The sequence below is a fragment of the Nerophis ophidion genome, linkage group LG22, assembly GCF_033978795.1.
Source record: "Nerophis ophidion isolate RoL-2023_Sa linkage group LG22, RoL_Noph_v1.0, whole genome shotgun sequence".
Taxonomy (NCBI): Eukaryota; Metazoa; Chordata; class Actinopteri; order Syngnathiformes; family Syngnathidae; genus Nerophis; species Nerophis ophidion.
The window spans coordinates 24379909-24392612 of NC_084632.1; positions in this window are offsets into that span (position 1 = coordinate 24379909).

The following is a 12704-nucleotide window of genomic DNA, read 5'->3' on the forward strand; positions in this document are numbered from 1 at the left end:
AGAAGGTCAAACTCAGTCCATTGCGACATCAGTGCAAGTTCCTCTTTAAACGACTGAGTGAGTCGAACAATAATTAACTGTTTTCTATTAGACAATTCAGGGGCCAGTACACTTGGAAGATGGACTTTGCCCCCAGCTGTAAAAACACTTGCCGTGTCTTAACCTCCTAGGTCAGGGGTCTGCAACCTGCGGCTCTTTAGCACCACCCTGGTGGCTCCCTGGAGGCTCCCTGGAGCTTTTTAAAAAATGTATGAAGATAGAAAAAGATGGGGGAAAAATATATATTTGTTTTAATTTGGTTTTTGTAGGAGGGCAACATGACACAAACCCTCCCTGTCACGTGTGTTGCGTTTATGTTGTGTTACTGTGAGGATGTTCTCCCGAAACGTGTTTGTCATTCTTGTTTGGTGTGGCTTCACAGCGTGGCGCATAGTAGCAACAGTGTTAAAATTGTTTATATCACAACCATCAGTGTACTCTGGGTCACCCAGTATGCCTCTCAGTCGTGTGCATGTGTCTGCGGAAGCCACCAATAACATGTTGCTGGAATGGCATGCAGTTTATACATGTTGTAGAAGGCGTTAAAGGCAATGGCTTCATAGCACGCCCTGATTCTTGTTAACTGGGTGACCGCCAGCAGATATACGTGAGAATGTTTGCAGCTTCTGTTGTCTTCTTAACTTTGTGACACGGGTCAAAATGGCCCTTTGAGTGGTAAAGGTCGGAGATCCCTGAAACACGTATATTAAATATTTCCGGATGGTTCTACCGCCACCCGCTTGAATCTATTTAAAATCTAATTTTTCGTCATGTCACCCGCCCGACTCACGGCTTATCCGCGGACTCCGCGGAGGAGACCGCAGACCCCGCATCTTTATCACGCACACAATTTTATTACCAATGGAATTGCCTTTATTTGCCAGTTTTCCTCTCCTTACCGTTTCTGCTTGTGCGCTCTGTGAGTGTGTGCGTAATTTGTAATCTGAGAACACGTTCATAATCAAACATATAGCAGACACTCAAACAACGGGCTGTATTAGTGACTGGAGCAAAATCTACACAAACTTTACACCAAAGCATATCTAATACATATTATCTGGACCAATATAAAGTGTTTGAAATGTGGAAAAAAATCGTCATAAGTCTCCTTAATGATTGAAAAAACACGGATCTTATTTGGTTAAATGAAGTCAAGTGTACATGAAATAACTTTTTAATAGATACGCGATAAGAAAACTGCAATGTTTCTTTCTTTTTTCCCCCCAGTTTTGTTTCATGTTCCCTCTACCATGTCTTACAAACATAAATCCCACAGGAATAGGTGGTGGATTGGAAGCACAGCAAGACTGTGATCAGGATGTTCTTATGAATAATTCAGTGGCACCAGTCTTGTGCTGTAAACATCTTGTCAGGTGACATGTTTTACTTGTTTCTTCTGTATTCTTAGTAAGGACATGGGTGTTAATAAGTAGTAAGATGAAGAAATACACCTGCAAGGATTTTCCTTTGGCAATTTAACAATAAATTAATTCAGATATTCATTTTGTAGAATGGTACAGTGGGGCAAAAAAGTATTTAGTCAGCCTCCGATTGTGCAAGTTCTCCCACTTAAAATGATGACAGAGGTTTGGAATTTTCATCATAGGTACACTTCAACTGTGAGAGACAGAATGTGAAAAAAAAATCCAGGAATTCACATCGTAGGAATTTTAAAGAAATTATTTGTAAATTATTGTGGAAAATTAGTATTTGGTCATCCATTCAAAGCTCTCACTGATGGAAGGAGGTGTTGGCTCAAAATCTCACGACATATGGGACCATTCATTCTTTCCTTAACACGGATCAATTGTCCTGTCTCCTTAGCAGAAAAACAGCCCCAAACATGACTTGAGCAGGGGGACACGTCTGGCACTGCAGGGTTGGATTCCCTGTCGGCGTAGTGTGTTACTGATGGTAACCTTTGTTACTTTGGTCCCAGCTCTCTGCAGGTCATTCACCAGGTCCCCCCGTGTGGTTGTGGGATTTTTGCTCACCGTTCTCATGATCATTTTGACCCCACGGGATGAAATCTTGCGTAGAGCCCCAGATCGAGGGAGATTATCAGTGGATAATTGCTCCCACAGTTGATTTGTTCACACCAAGCTGCTTGCCTATTGTAGATTCACTCTTCCCAGTCTGGTGCAGGTCTACAGTTCTTTTCCTGGTGTCCTTCGACAGCTCTTTGGTGTTAGCCATAGTGGAGTTTGGAGTCTGACTGTTTGAGGCTGTGGACAGGTGTCTTTTATACGGATAACGAGTTCAAACAAGTGCCATTAATACAGGTAACGAGTGGAGGACAGAAGAGCTTCTTAAAGAAGAAGTTACAGGTCTGTGAGAGCCAGAGATCTTCCTTGTTTGAAGTGACCAAATACTTATTTTCCACCATAATTTACAAATAAATTCTTTAAAATTCCTACAATGTGAATTTCTGGATTTTTTTTCACATTCTGTCTCTCACATTTGAAGTGTACCTATGATGAAAATTACAGACCTCTGTCATAATGTTAAGTGGGAGAACTTGCACAATCGGTGGCTGACTAAATACTTTTTTGCCACACTGCATTAAATAGGCAAGAGGAAAATTCAATGAGTTCATGCTTTAAAGCAGTGGTTCTCAAATGGGGGTACGTGTACCCCTGGGGGTACTTGAAGGTATGCCTAGGGGTACGTGAGATTTTTTCAAAGATATTCTAAAAATGGTAACAATTCAAAAATCCTTTATAAATATATTTATTGAATAATACCTCAACAAAATATGAATTTACGTTCATAAACTGTGAAAAGAATTGCAACAATGCAATATTCAGTGTTGATAGCTAGATTTTTGTGGACATGTTCTATAAATATTGATGTTAAAGATTTCATTTTTTGTGAAGAAATTTTTGGAATTAAGTTCATGAATCCAGATGGATCTCTATTACAATCCCCAAAGAGGGCACTTTAAGTTGATGATTATGTGTATGTGTATAAATCTTTATTTATAATTGAATCACCTGTTTATTTTTCAACAAGTTTTTATATATTTTTTCCAAATAGTTCAAGAAAGACCACTACAAATGAGCAATATTTTGCACTGTTATACAATTTAATAAATCAGAAACTGATGACATAGTGCTGTATTTTAATTCTTTATCTCTTTTTTTCAACCCAAAATGCTATGCTATGATTAGGGGGTACTTGAAATAAAAAAAAATTCACAGGGGGTACAATGGACCAAAATTGTGTTGGTTTTGTTTGAATTCAAATCAACATTTGCAATAAAGGTGACTGTTAGAATTATTTGATCCATCTCCATAACCTGCCCCGTATCTGTTTGATGTCATTAATCGCGCTCCGAAGGAAGCGAACAAGATAAATGCATAGAAATGAGTTAACGCCACAATAACAAGTTAAAGGCGCAATTTTTTTCATCACAAGCATGTGTGAGACATATATCTGTTTGTGTGTGTGCATGTCTGTCAAAGTGGGTTTGTGTCTATTTTGGTTTTAAAAATAGACACAAGCAAACACCTTATCCAAGCAAACACCTTATCCAATTTTATTTTGACAGTAAAAAATTGTCAAAGTAATCTGTTTAAGGTACACTTATTAAAGATGAAAAAAACTTAAAAATTGTACTTGCGATTAATCGTGATTAATTGTGAGTTGACTACAGAACAATATTTTAATAGTGTGGCAGCCCTAATAGAAATACAATCCAGGTTGAAGCCCTAAATGTGGCTCACACACTTATTAATTCTATTCATACAAAGTTGTAAAATATTTTGGTGCTTACCACTTATGAATATATAAGTACAAGTACAAGTACACTATACAAGTACAACCCATTTATGAATGATGATACAATACGATTGATGGATTGTGGTATTAAGTTCAGAGGAGGTGCTAAAATCAGTTTCTGCTGACTTAGTGTCTGAAATGGAAAAAAAAATGTAAAACAGTCAGTTTCAAACAAACATGAAACACTAAAATAGATTTTATTTGCTTCTCAATCAATGGTGCCTTTGATTTATTGGTGATGTGGTTGCATAAAGGCTTGTTCTGTTGCACCTCATCACTCAATAGAGCTACCGGCCAAACAAGATGTGTTTGCCAGTGGCGTTTGAGGAGCATGACCTCCTTGTCTGACTGTAAAAGGTTGTTGAAAAGCAAGTAGTAGCATGTGAGTGTGTCATGCAGCCTCATGACTCTCAGTCCTTAAACTCTTAAAGCCTGACTGATTGAACGTATTATGTTGGAATGCAGTCATTGAATTCTCTGAATTCCTGCTGTATTACCATCCATCCATGTGAGGTGTGTGAACCCACTCCACTCCTCCATGTGTTCTGGCTGATGGTGTGACCCCAAAATGCAGACAATTTAGGCACTAGCGTGGCTAAATTGGTAGATTACGGGTATGGATGGGAATTAATAAGATGTTTCTGGTTCTGATTCAAATTTCGAATTTTCTTAACAATTCGGTTCTTTATTGGTTTTCTTATCGATTCTTATTTGGAAAAAAAGATAACATTAGCATCAATTTTGCTTAGTTCAGGCCGGGTGTCGGCAACCCGCGGCTCTAGAACCGCATGGCTCTTTAGCGCCGCCCTAGTGGCTCTCTGGAGCTTTTTCAAAAATGTCTGAAAAATGGAAAAAAATGAGGGGAAAAAAATAAATATTTTGTTTTAATATAGTTCCTGCAGGAGGACAAACGTGACACAAACCTCCCTAATTGTTATAAAGCACACTGTTTGTATTAAACATGCTTCACTGATTTGAGTATTTGGCAAGCGCAGTTTTTTCCTACTAATTTTGGCGGTCCTTGAACTTATCGTGGTTTGTTTACATGTACAACTTTTTCCGACTTTCTAGGATGTGTTTTATGCCACTTCTTTTTCTGTCTCATTTTGTCCACCGAATTTGTAACGTTGTGCGTGAATGCACAAAGGTGAATTTTGTTGATGTTACTGTCTTGTATGGAGTGCTAATCAGACATATTTGGTACCTGCATGACTGCAAGCTAATCGATGCTAACATGCTATTTAGGCTAGCTATATGTACACATTGCATCATTTGTAGCTATATTTGCGCTCATTTAGTTTCCTTTAAGTCCTCTTAATTCAATTTATATCTCATGACACTATCTGTATGTAATATGGCTTTTAATTGTTTGCGGCTCCAGACAGATTTGTTTTTGTATGTTTGGTCCAATATGGCTCTTTCAACATTTTGGGTTGCCGACCCCTGGTTTAGGCAGTAGCCTAACCTTAGAAAGCCACAAGTGAGGTGTTAAAAGGCACATACCGTTTGGCTAGAAAAACTTCTGAAAACAAATGAATAAAAAATTCTGTGAAATTTTACAAAATAAAACAACTGGAAATTACACAACAATGTAACATGTCGTAATATTTTTATAACTCAATCTGTTATCTGCCTAGAAAATATACCATGCAAAGGTTTGTTTAGATTTATGAGCTGAACCTAACATAATGACCTGGGCTCACAACATTCAACTCAATACATTTCAAGCATTCTCTTGATATAATGATGTTTATAAATAAGTTTATGAAAACCTTGAAAATCTTAGAATTTTTTTTTTTAAACTGTAAACTATGATCGTCAAAATGAGAATAAAGGCTTGACATATCCTTCTTTGCATGTAACAAGTTTATATAACTTAGTAGTTTCTTCATTGAAGTTGGATTGCTGACAATTATGGACTTTTACACACTATTCTCATTGTATGTGCTCCAACTGTATAATATGACTCACTGAGTGGAAAATATTGGAGGAAAACATGCAGCTGAATTGAACACACACCGACCGAAAAAAGGAGCATCCACTGTGGCAAATTGTCTCAAGCTTTTGACCACAAACTTAGTCGCTGCTGGGTGATATTCGTTGGTCCTAGCCGAGTGGTGAAGCTAGGAGCAGACGTCAACAGGAGCTATTACTGCCCGCCCCCTAACAAGTCAGAATATGTCTCCTCATGCTCATTTGAATGAGAAGGCATTCATTTCAATTTAACAGGTAATAGCGCTAACATTACAGGCGATATTAATGCCTGTTGTATTTACGTCAGATGCCTGCTGCTACCTGGGATGAGTTTTCGCTGTGGTTCAAAGCGCGACATTCATTTATAGTTATTGCATGCTGTGTATTCAAATGTTTCAGCATACGTCCTCATCTTGATGAAATAGCAACATTGCAGTTATTACATTTATTACAAACTTCAGTCCTTCTTCCGCTCGGGTGCAGCCATGTTGCTGGCATGCTGCGTGAATGACGTAATTCCTCAGAAGAACCGTTTACGGAATCCATCCATCCATTTACTACCGCTTATTCCCTTTTGGGTTGCGGGGGGCGCTGGTGCCTGTCTCAGCTACAATCGGGTGGAAGGCGGGGTACACCCTGGATAAGTCGGCACCTCATCACAGGGCCAACACAGATAGACAGACAACATTCACACACTACGGCCAATTTAGTGTTGCCAATCAACCTATCCCCAGGTGCATGTCTTTGGAGGTGGGAGGAAGCCGGAGTACCCGGAGGGAACCCACGCAGTCACGGGGAGAACGTGCAAATTCCACACAGAAAGATCCCGAGCCCGGGATTGAACCCAGGACTACTCAGAACCTTCGTATTGGACGTATCCTCGCTCATCCATGCGGACTGGACACTGGCAGAGAGTTGGTTGGCGGCCGAGAGTGGAGTCGGCTCTCTTGGTTGCTTTGTTGGGTCTGCTCCTGTCCATGGTCATGCTCCCTCCACCCCAGCGGACGATGGCGTGGAACACCGCAAAGGCCACCACGGTGTATATGTTTCTTTTAGTTTTTATTCATAGCTGTATGTAGAAGGGGCTGGTTGTATCCGCTGCTTTAATGTCTTCTTTGATGTTAGATGTTTCCCTCCTACACACATGTGAGAGGGATGTGTACTATGGCTATGAGTTGTTTTTTTCCCTTGGCCTCAGTCTGGACTCCCTCTCTAGGGCCCAGGCTTAGACCGATTTTTCAAAATTATATTTTATTTGAATCTTCTATTTTTTTCTCCCATTCTCCTGTATCTCACCTTTTTTGCAAGGGGCGCTGGAAGCCGGAGGACCCGTCAGCAATCCTGTTCTGTCTCCCTGTAATGTTTGTCTGATCTTGAATGGGATTGTGCTGAAAATTTTAATTTTCCTGAAGGAATAAATAAAGCACCATCTAATCTAATCTATTGTGAGGCTGACGCACTAACCCCCGTCCACCGTGCTGCGGAATCGATTGACACAATGGCAAGCGATTCCAAGGAATTGATACACCCATCCTGAATGATGGGTGAGCAAAAACAAGGCAAACCACAAAAAGGGCACCATGATAATGCAAAGTATTGCAAAGAAGGCTACAATGGTAGATAAACCCTCTCCTCATTAGTGATGAGGGAAAGGTGAGCCTCCAAACACTAATCAAGACCAGGAATGGAGAATCAGTGCTCAAGTCTGAAATAAAGTGGCTGAGAATGAGGGTAGACAGAAAGTGGAACAAAAATTAACAGCGCTGGACAGGAATTTATACTAAAACACAGACATGTGACGCATAGTCATGACAGTTCCTGTAGGATTACTCACTCAAATGTCTGTGTTCCATCCATTCATCCATATATCTTTTATAGGCTTCAATTGGGTGGGCTCGAGCCTATCCCAGCTGTCTCAAGGCTATTCAACCAAATTGTTCTAGGTTTTAGTTTTTTCTTTTGTCAGCGTTACACATTTCAGAAACAATCCAGCCAGGTATGCAAAGTACAAGTTTCCACTGCAGTTGACGCTGTCTTTAGGAGTGCAAAATGTCAATGCAAGGACCTGCCACTGTGTTGACGCTGGTCCGTCTTACTCGATACAACAGGAACCCTCGAGGGATTTTGTAATGTCTAATTTGTTCCAATAATGTTAGTTTTTCCCAAGTTTCGAACTAAACTCAGGGGGCTGTTTTGGTGTTGTTCCTGTGGACCTAAAGGTTTTGTATAACAGGGCTATTTTTATCCAGAATTCGTCACTCTAACATATTTCCACGGCAGAAGACGCTGGTTCTCAGGAAGGAAACCTTTCCAGTTTGTGCATTTCTATCTGTGACCGAGTCCTCTCAGTCACTAACAAAGATTGTGAGCACAGTTGATGTCAGGAGAGTTTGATCGCACAAAACGTTTGTCACATTTTTGGCCCAGCTTCCTCTTCACGTGACAGCTTGATCCGCATCACTACAAATGCCTACCCGATCCGACTGTTGATTTCACATCATGCTGCCGCCTATTGTAACTACAGCGTCCCTGGTTTGATTCCAGCTTGCAACACACCTACCTTTGAAGCCTTTCAGTGTGGCGATTGTATGCTCTTCAATTTGCATCACAACCAAAAAAATCCAACCATCCGTCAGTTGTCTACCACTTATCCTGTTCAGAATCGGAAGGGTTCCAACATGTCCTGGTGATCATGTTTAGTTTGGCTATGTTCTGTTTGGTTTTTCCACTCTGTTAGTTCCTGTTTTTTTCACTCCCTGCTTTGTTTCCATAACAATCCATTAGATTGTCCTGATGTCACGCACCTGATTCATTTGGACTCACGGACCTGTTGTTAATCATGTCACCACTGTTTAAGCCTGTAGTTGCCATGCAGTCAGCCTGGGGACATCACCCTCTACACACCCTTGTTATTCATGCTGATGATCCATGCTGCTCTTTTTTCGTTGCAAGTAAGTTTTCTTTATTCATGCCATAGTTTTGCTTTTGTGGTAATTTTGTTTTCTTAGCCAAATTTTGAACCTCTGCTGAGAACGCCTTTCGTTTTTTTTTGTTTTTTTTTCGAGTTAAGATTAAAATCATGTTTTTACCTTCACGCCATGTCCGATCCAGTCGCTTTGCACCCGGGAAAACAAATCACACCAAAGTCCACGTCATGACAGGTTCCCAGTCAATCGCAGGACAAACATTGACAAACAATTACAATTTTCAAACAATCCAAAAACAGTCAGAGTCCACAAAGCACATAATGAATACTTGGGAAAACTGTCATCTATAAGTGATAAGAGTTCCGTTTAGAATTACAACTCTGTGCGGCGCCATGCGTCCTGAAATAACTAAGACTTACTTAAGACTTAAGACCAGTATACTATGGGGCTGATAAGTCATGTTCATCCTGGGTTGTGTGTGTAAGTGTGTTTGTTGTGTTTATTATTAATTCAGTGATTCATTTCTTTCTCAGCTACATATATATTCTCGTAGCAGGAAGGACATTTTTAAAAGAAAGAGACTCTGAGTAACTGTTATTACTTTAGTCATTTGTCACTCGTAAGTGATGAATTTGTCTCCTGGATTATCACTCATCTGTAAGTCACAGCAGTTGCACATTGTTAAGTTGTGCATCTTCACCTTTAACGGCTGGTTTCTTTTATCTTTGGAAATCTGCTTTTTAAATGACTTCTTCCTGATATTAACATATTCCTCTACACAAGTAGCCAGTCCCTATCAGAACTAAGCTTACCCATCCATCCTATTATTTTTTTTCACTGCTAATCCTGTTCAGGGTTACGGAAGGCTGCAGCCTATCTCAGCTGACTTTGGTTGGTTGGTAGACTCATGGTGTGTTACATTTTTACTGGGAAGTCAAAGTTCCAAGTCGGAAATTTCGACTGAATCGCTCCCTAAGGTTGGATTTCCCACTCGGAAAGTAACAATATGCTTTTTGAGTCTGCTTGAAAGATGGCTGCTTCGAGTGTAAACAATAATAGACTTTTCTGTAATATATGTTATTAGCACTTCTGACTATATTTGTCGCACTAAATCAGCCATGTATGATGTATTGTTGGACGTTTATATATCATAATGATACTGTAGTCTAATTTACATTTTTTCATGTGTTTTTATACTTTCTACATTGCTAGGAATAGCATTTGTTTTTCCCGTGTTTGAAGGCTGGAGAAGGAGTGCATATTTCATTAGCACAACAATAGCTTTCGTGTATCTTGATTTCCAAACTTATAATAATAATAATAATAGGTTTAATTTGTATTGCACTTACATTTGAACAACAAATCTCAAAGTGCTACGGATTAAAAACATCATAAAAAATTAAAATAAAACAGTAAAAAACAATATAAAAAATTACCTATTTGCTTTTTTGAAAAGGTAGGTTTTTAGCCCTTTAAAAAAAAAAAAAAAAAAAAAAGCATCCACCATCTGTGGGGCCCTGAGGTGGTCAGGAAGTGTGTTCCACAGACGCGGAGCGTCAGCTTCAAAATCTGAATCCCCCATGGTCTTGAGCTGTGTCCTGGGTGCGTGCAGACCGTGCTGTTGGCCTGACCGGGTCTTTGCTGAGGTGTGTGGTGTGAGGAGGGTTTTGAGGTAAGTGGGGGCTTCGCCGTGCATACAGTGATGGGTGTGCAGGAGGCCCTCCTACTCATTGCGAGCGGTGATGGGGAGCCAGTGAAGGGTGCAGGGGATAGGAGTGATGCGCTCATGCTTTCACAGCGCTGTTCTGAACACACTGTAGCTTTTGGGGGCTCCTGCCAGGGATCCCAATGAGGAGTGCGTTACAGTAATCCAACCTGGAGGAGACAAAGGCACGGACGAAGCAGGAAGCCTTAACTTATCCATGCGTTGATCTCCTCCAGGCAGGAGCTGAGATGAGCAACATCAGGGGGGAGATCTTGAGGTAGAGTTGTGTGTAGTGAGCATAGTAGTGGAAATTAATTCCATGTCTGCGGACGACTTAACCGATAGGAATCATGTACTTTTGTAAATGGTGAAGAGGGTTGGACTAAGAACGGAGCTCTAGGGGAACCCACAGGTGACAGTGTGGAGTCGAGATTTACAATCTCCGCACAAAAATTTGCTCTGTCTTAAAAGTGGGATATTAGTGTCAGAGAGGTCGATGAAGTGATAAAGACAGCGGAGGAAGATGTGGTGGTCACTGGTGTCAAACGCAGCAGAGAGGTCGAGAACAGTGAGGAGAGTTGTGAAACCAGAGTCAGAGGCTATCAGCAGATCACTGGGGACTCTGATGAGAGCTGTTTCTGTGCTGTCGGAGGGGTGGAAACAGGATTGGAATTTTTCACGATACATTTGATTCGAGATGTTTGTGAAGCTGGATGGAAACAACTTTTCCCAGGTTTTTGGAAATAAATGGGAGATTTGCAATGGGTCGGTAATTTGACAAAAGGTTTGGTTTCTTTGAGGTAGTTTCTTTGAGCAGAGGTTTTATCAGGGAGGAACGTTGGCTGTTTGGAGAGAAAGATTAATTATTTTCGTTATGAGAGGGGTTTTGGAAAGGTTGAGTGTTTTGGGCAGAAGAAAAGGGAGGGGCTCAAGGGAGCATGTGGATGGTTTGGATCTGCGGGTGATCTTGGGTTGAAGGGATGAAATGTGAGAAATGTGTTCTGAAAGTTGCTGGGATGTCTTGAATGAGACTATGCATTTGAAGGATACATGAGCGGCTATTGTACATTTTGGAGGTGAAAAATTCAAGGAGCTTGTTACTCATTCTATGAGTGTAGAATAGAATGATCTGAGGTTTGAGAATCTGACTTACTGTAGAGAAGAGTTGCTTGGAGTTACCTGGGTTAGTGTTGATGATTGTGGAATACTGTTCTGACTTGGATACGGAAAGGGCTTTCGTGAAAGACCATTGATGTTCCCGTTGGCCGACTTAAGCACCGTCAGGCCAGATCTTATGCTGGCTCGCTCCAGGACACGGCCTGACCTTTTCAATGCATCAGCTCCTCTGTGTACCATAGGGCAGACCAGGAGAAGGAAACCGTCCCTTTTTTCGACCTGGTAACTGCTCATAGCTCGGCTATGATGTCATTCCCAGCTCTGACTTCCAATTTCCGAGGTACATGGACCCCATCATAATTCCTGGAGTCTTCAGTCAAATCAATATCATCAGATGATCAAATAAAAACGTGAAAATAAATCCTTCCTCACTCAGAGGCAGTTGATATTTTGTGGGTGTATCGTGATGAGCGGTACATTGTTATGTTGTTGTGGTGAGATTTGCTGTCCCGAATTTTCGACAGTGCAAGGCATTTTAGTGCCACCACCTACGCAATATCTGACAATGACCTCCTTGTAAATATTCCACCCAACACCATCTGGGAATCTGGTGGTATACATTTGAAATAGTTTTTCCTCCATCCTGGAGATTGCTTGTTTTGCCAGTGTACCTCCCTGTCACATGATGTGTCAGGTCTGTGTTTAGTTGTACAAATGTGTTGGCGTCACATGACAAAAAGATAACACATCTGGCAAAAGGATTTAATTTGACAATGTACATTCAAATTGTGTGAGTGAATGAACTTTGATATTCCTTGCTCCCTTTTAAAGGCCTCTCAACATTTTTTTGATTTCCAGTTAATACTGATTAACTATTTTCCCACCCATTTAGGACTTAATTTACTCCGGGTAAACAAGTGGCATTGTGTACACATTGGGTCTGATTTACTGAGAGCTGAACACCACGCGTTAAACAGCGTGTGCAATCTATACAATAGCATGTACTATTATTGGCCGTGTTGAAGCGCGATTAAGCAACAGTGCATGTGCAATTTTAAAGTGGTGCCGCTGTCTTATTTAAGTGAAAATTTTGCGTGTACTAAATGGGTTATTACCAATGACACACTCTTATTTGTTGTACATTCATGTTATCATGCTACCCT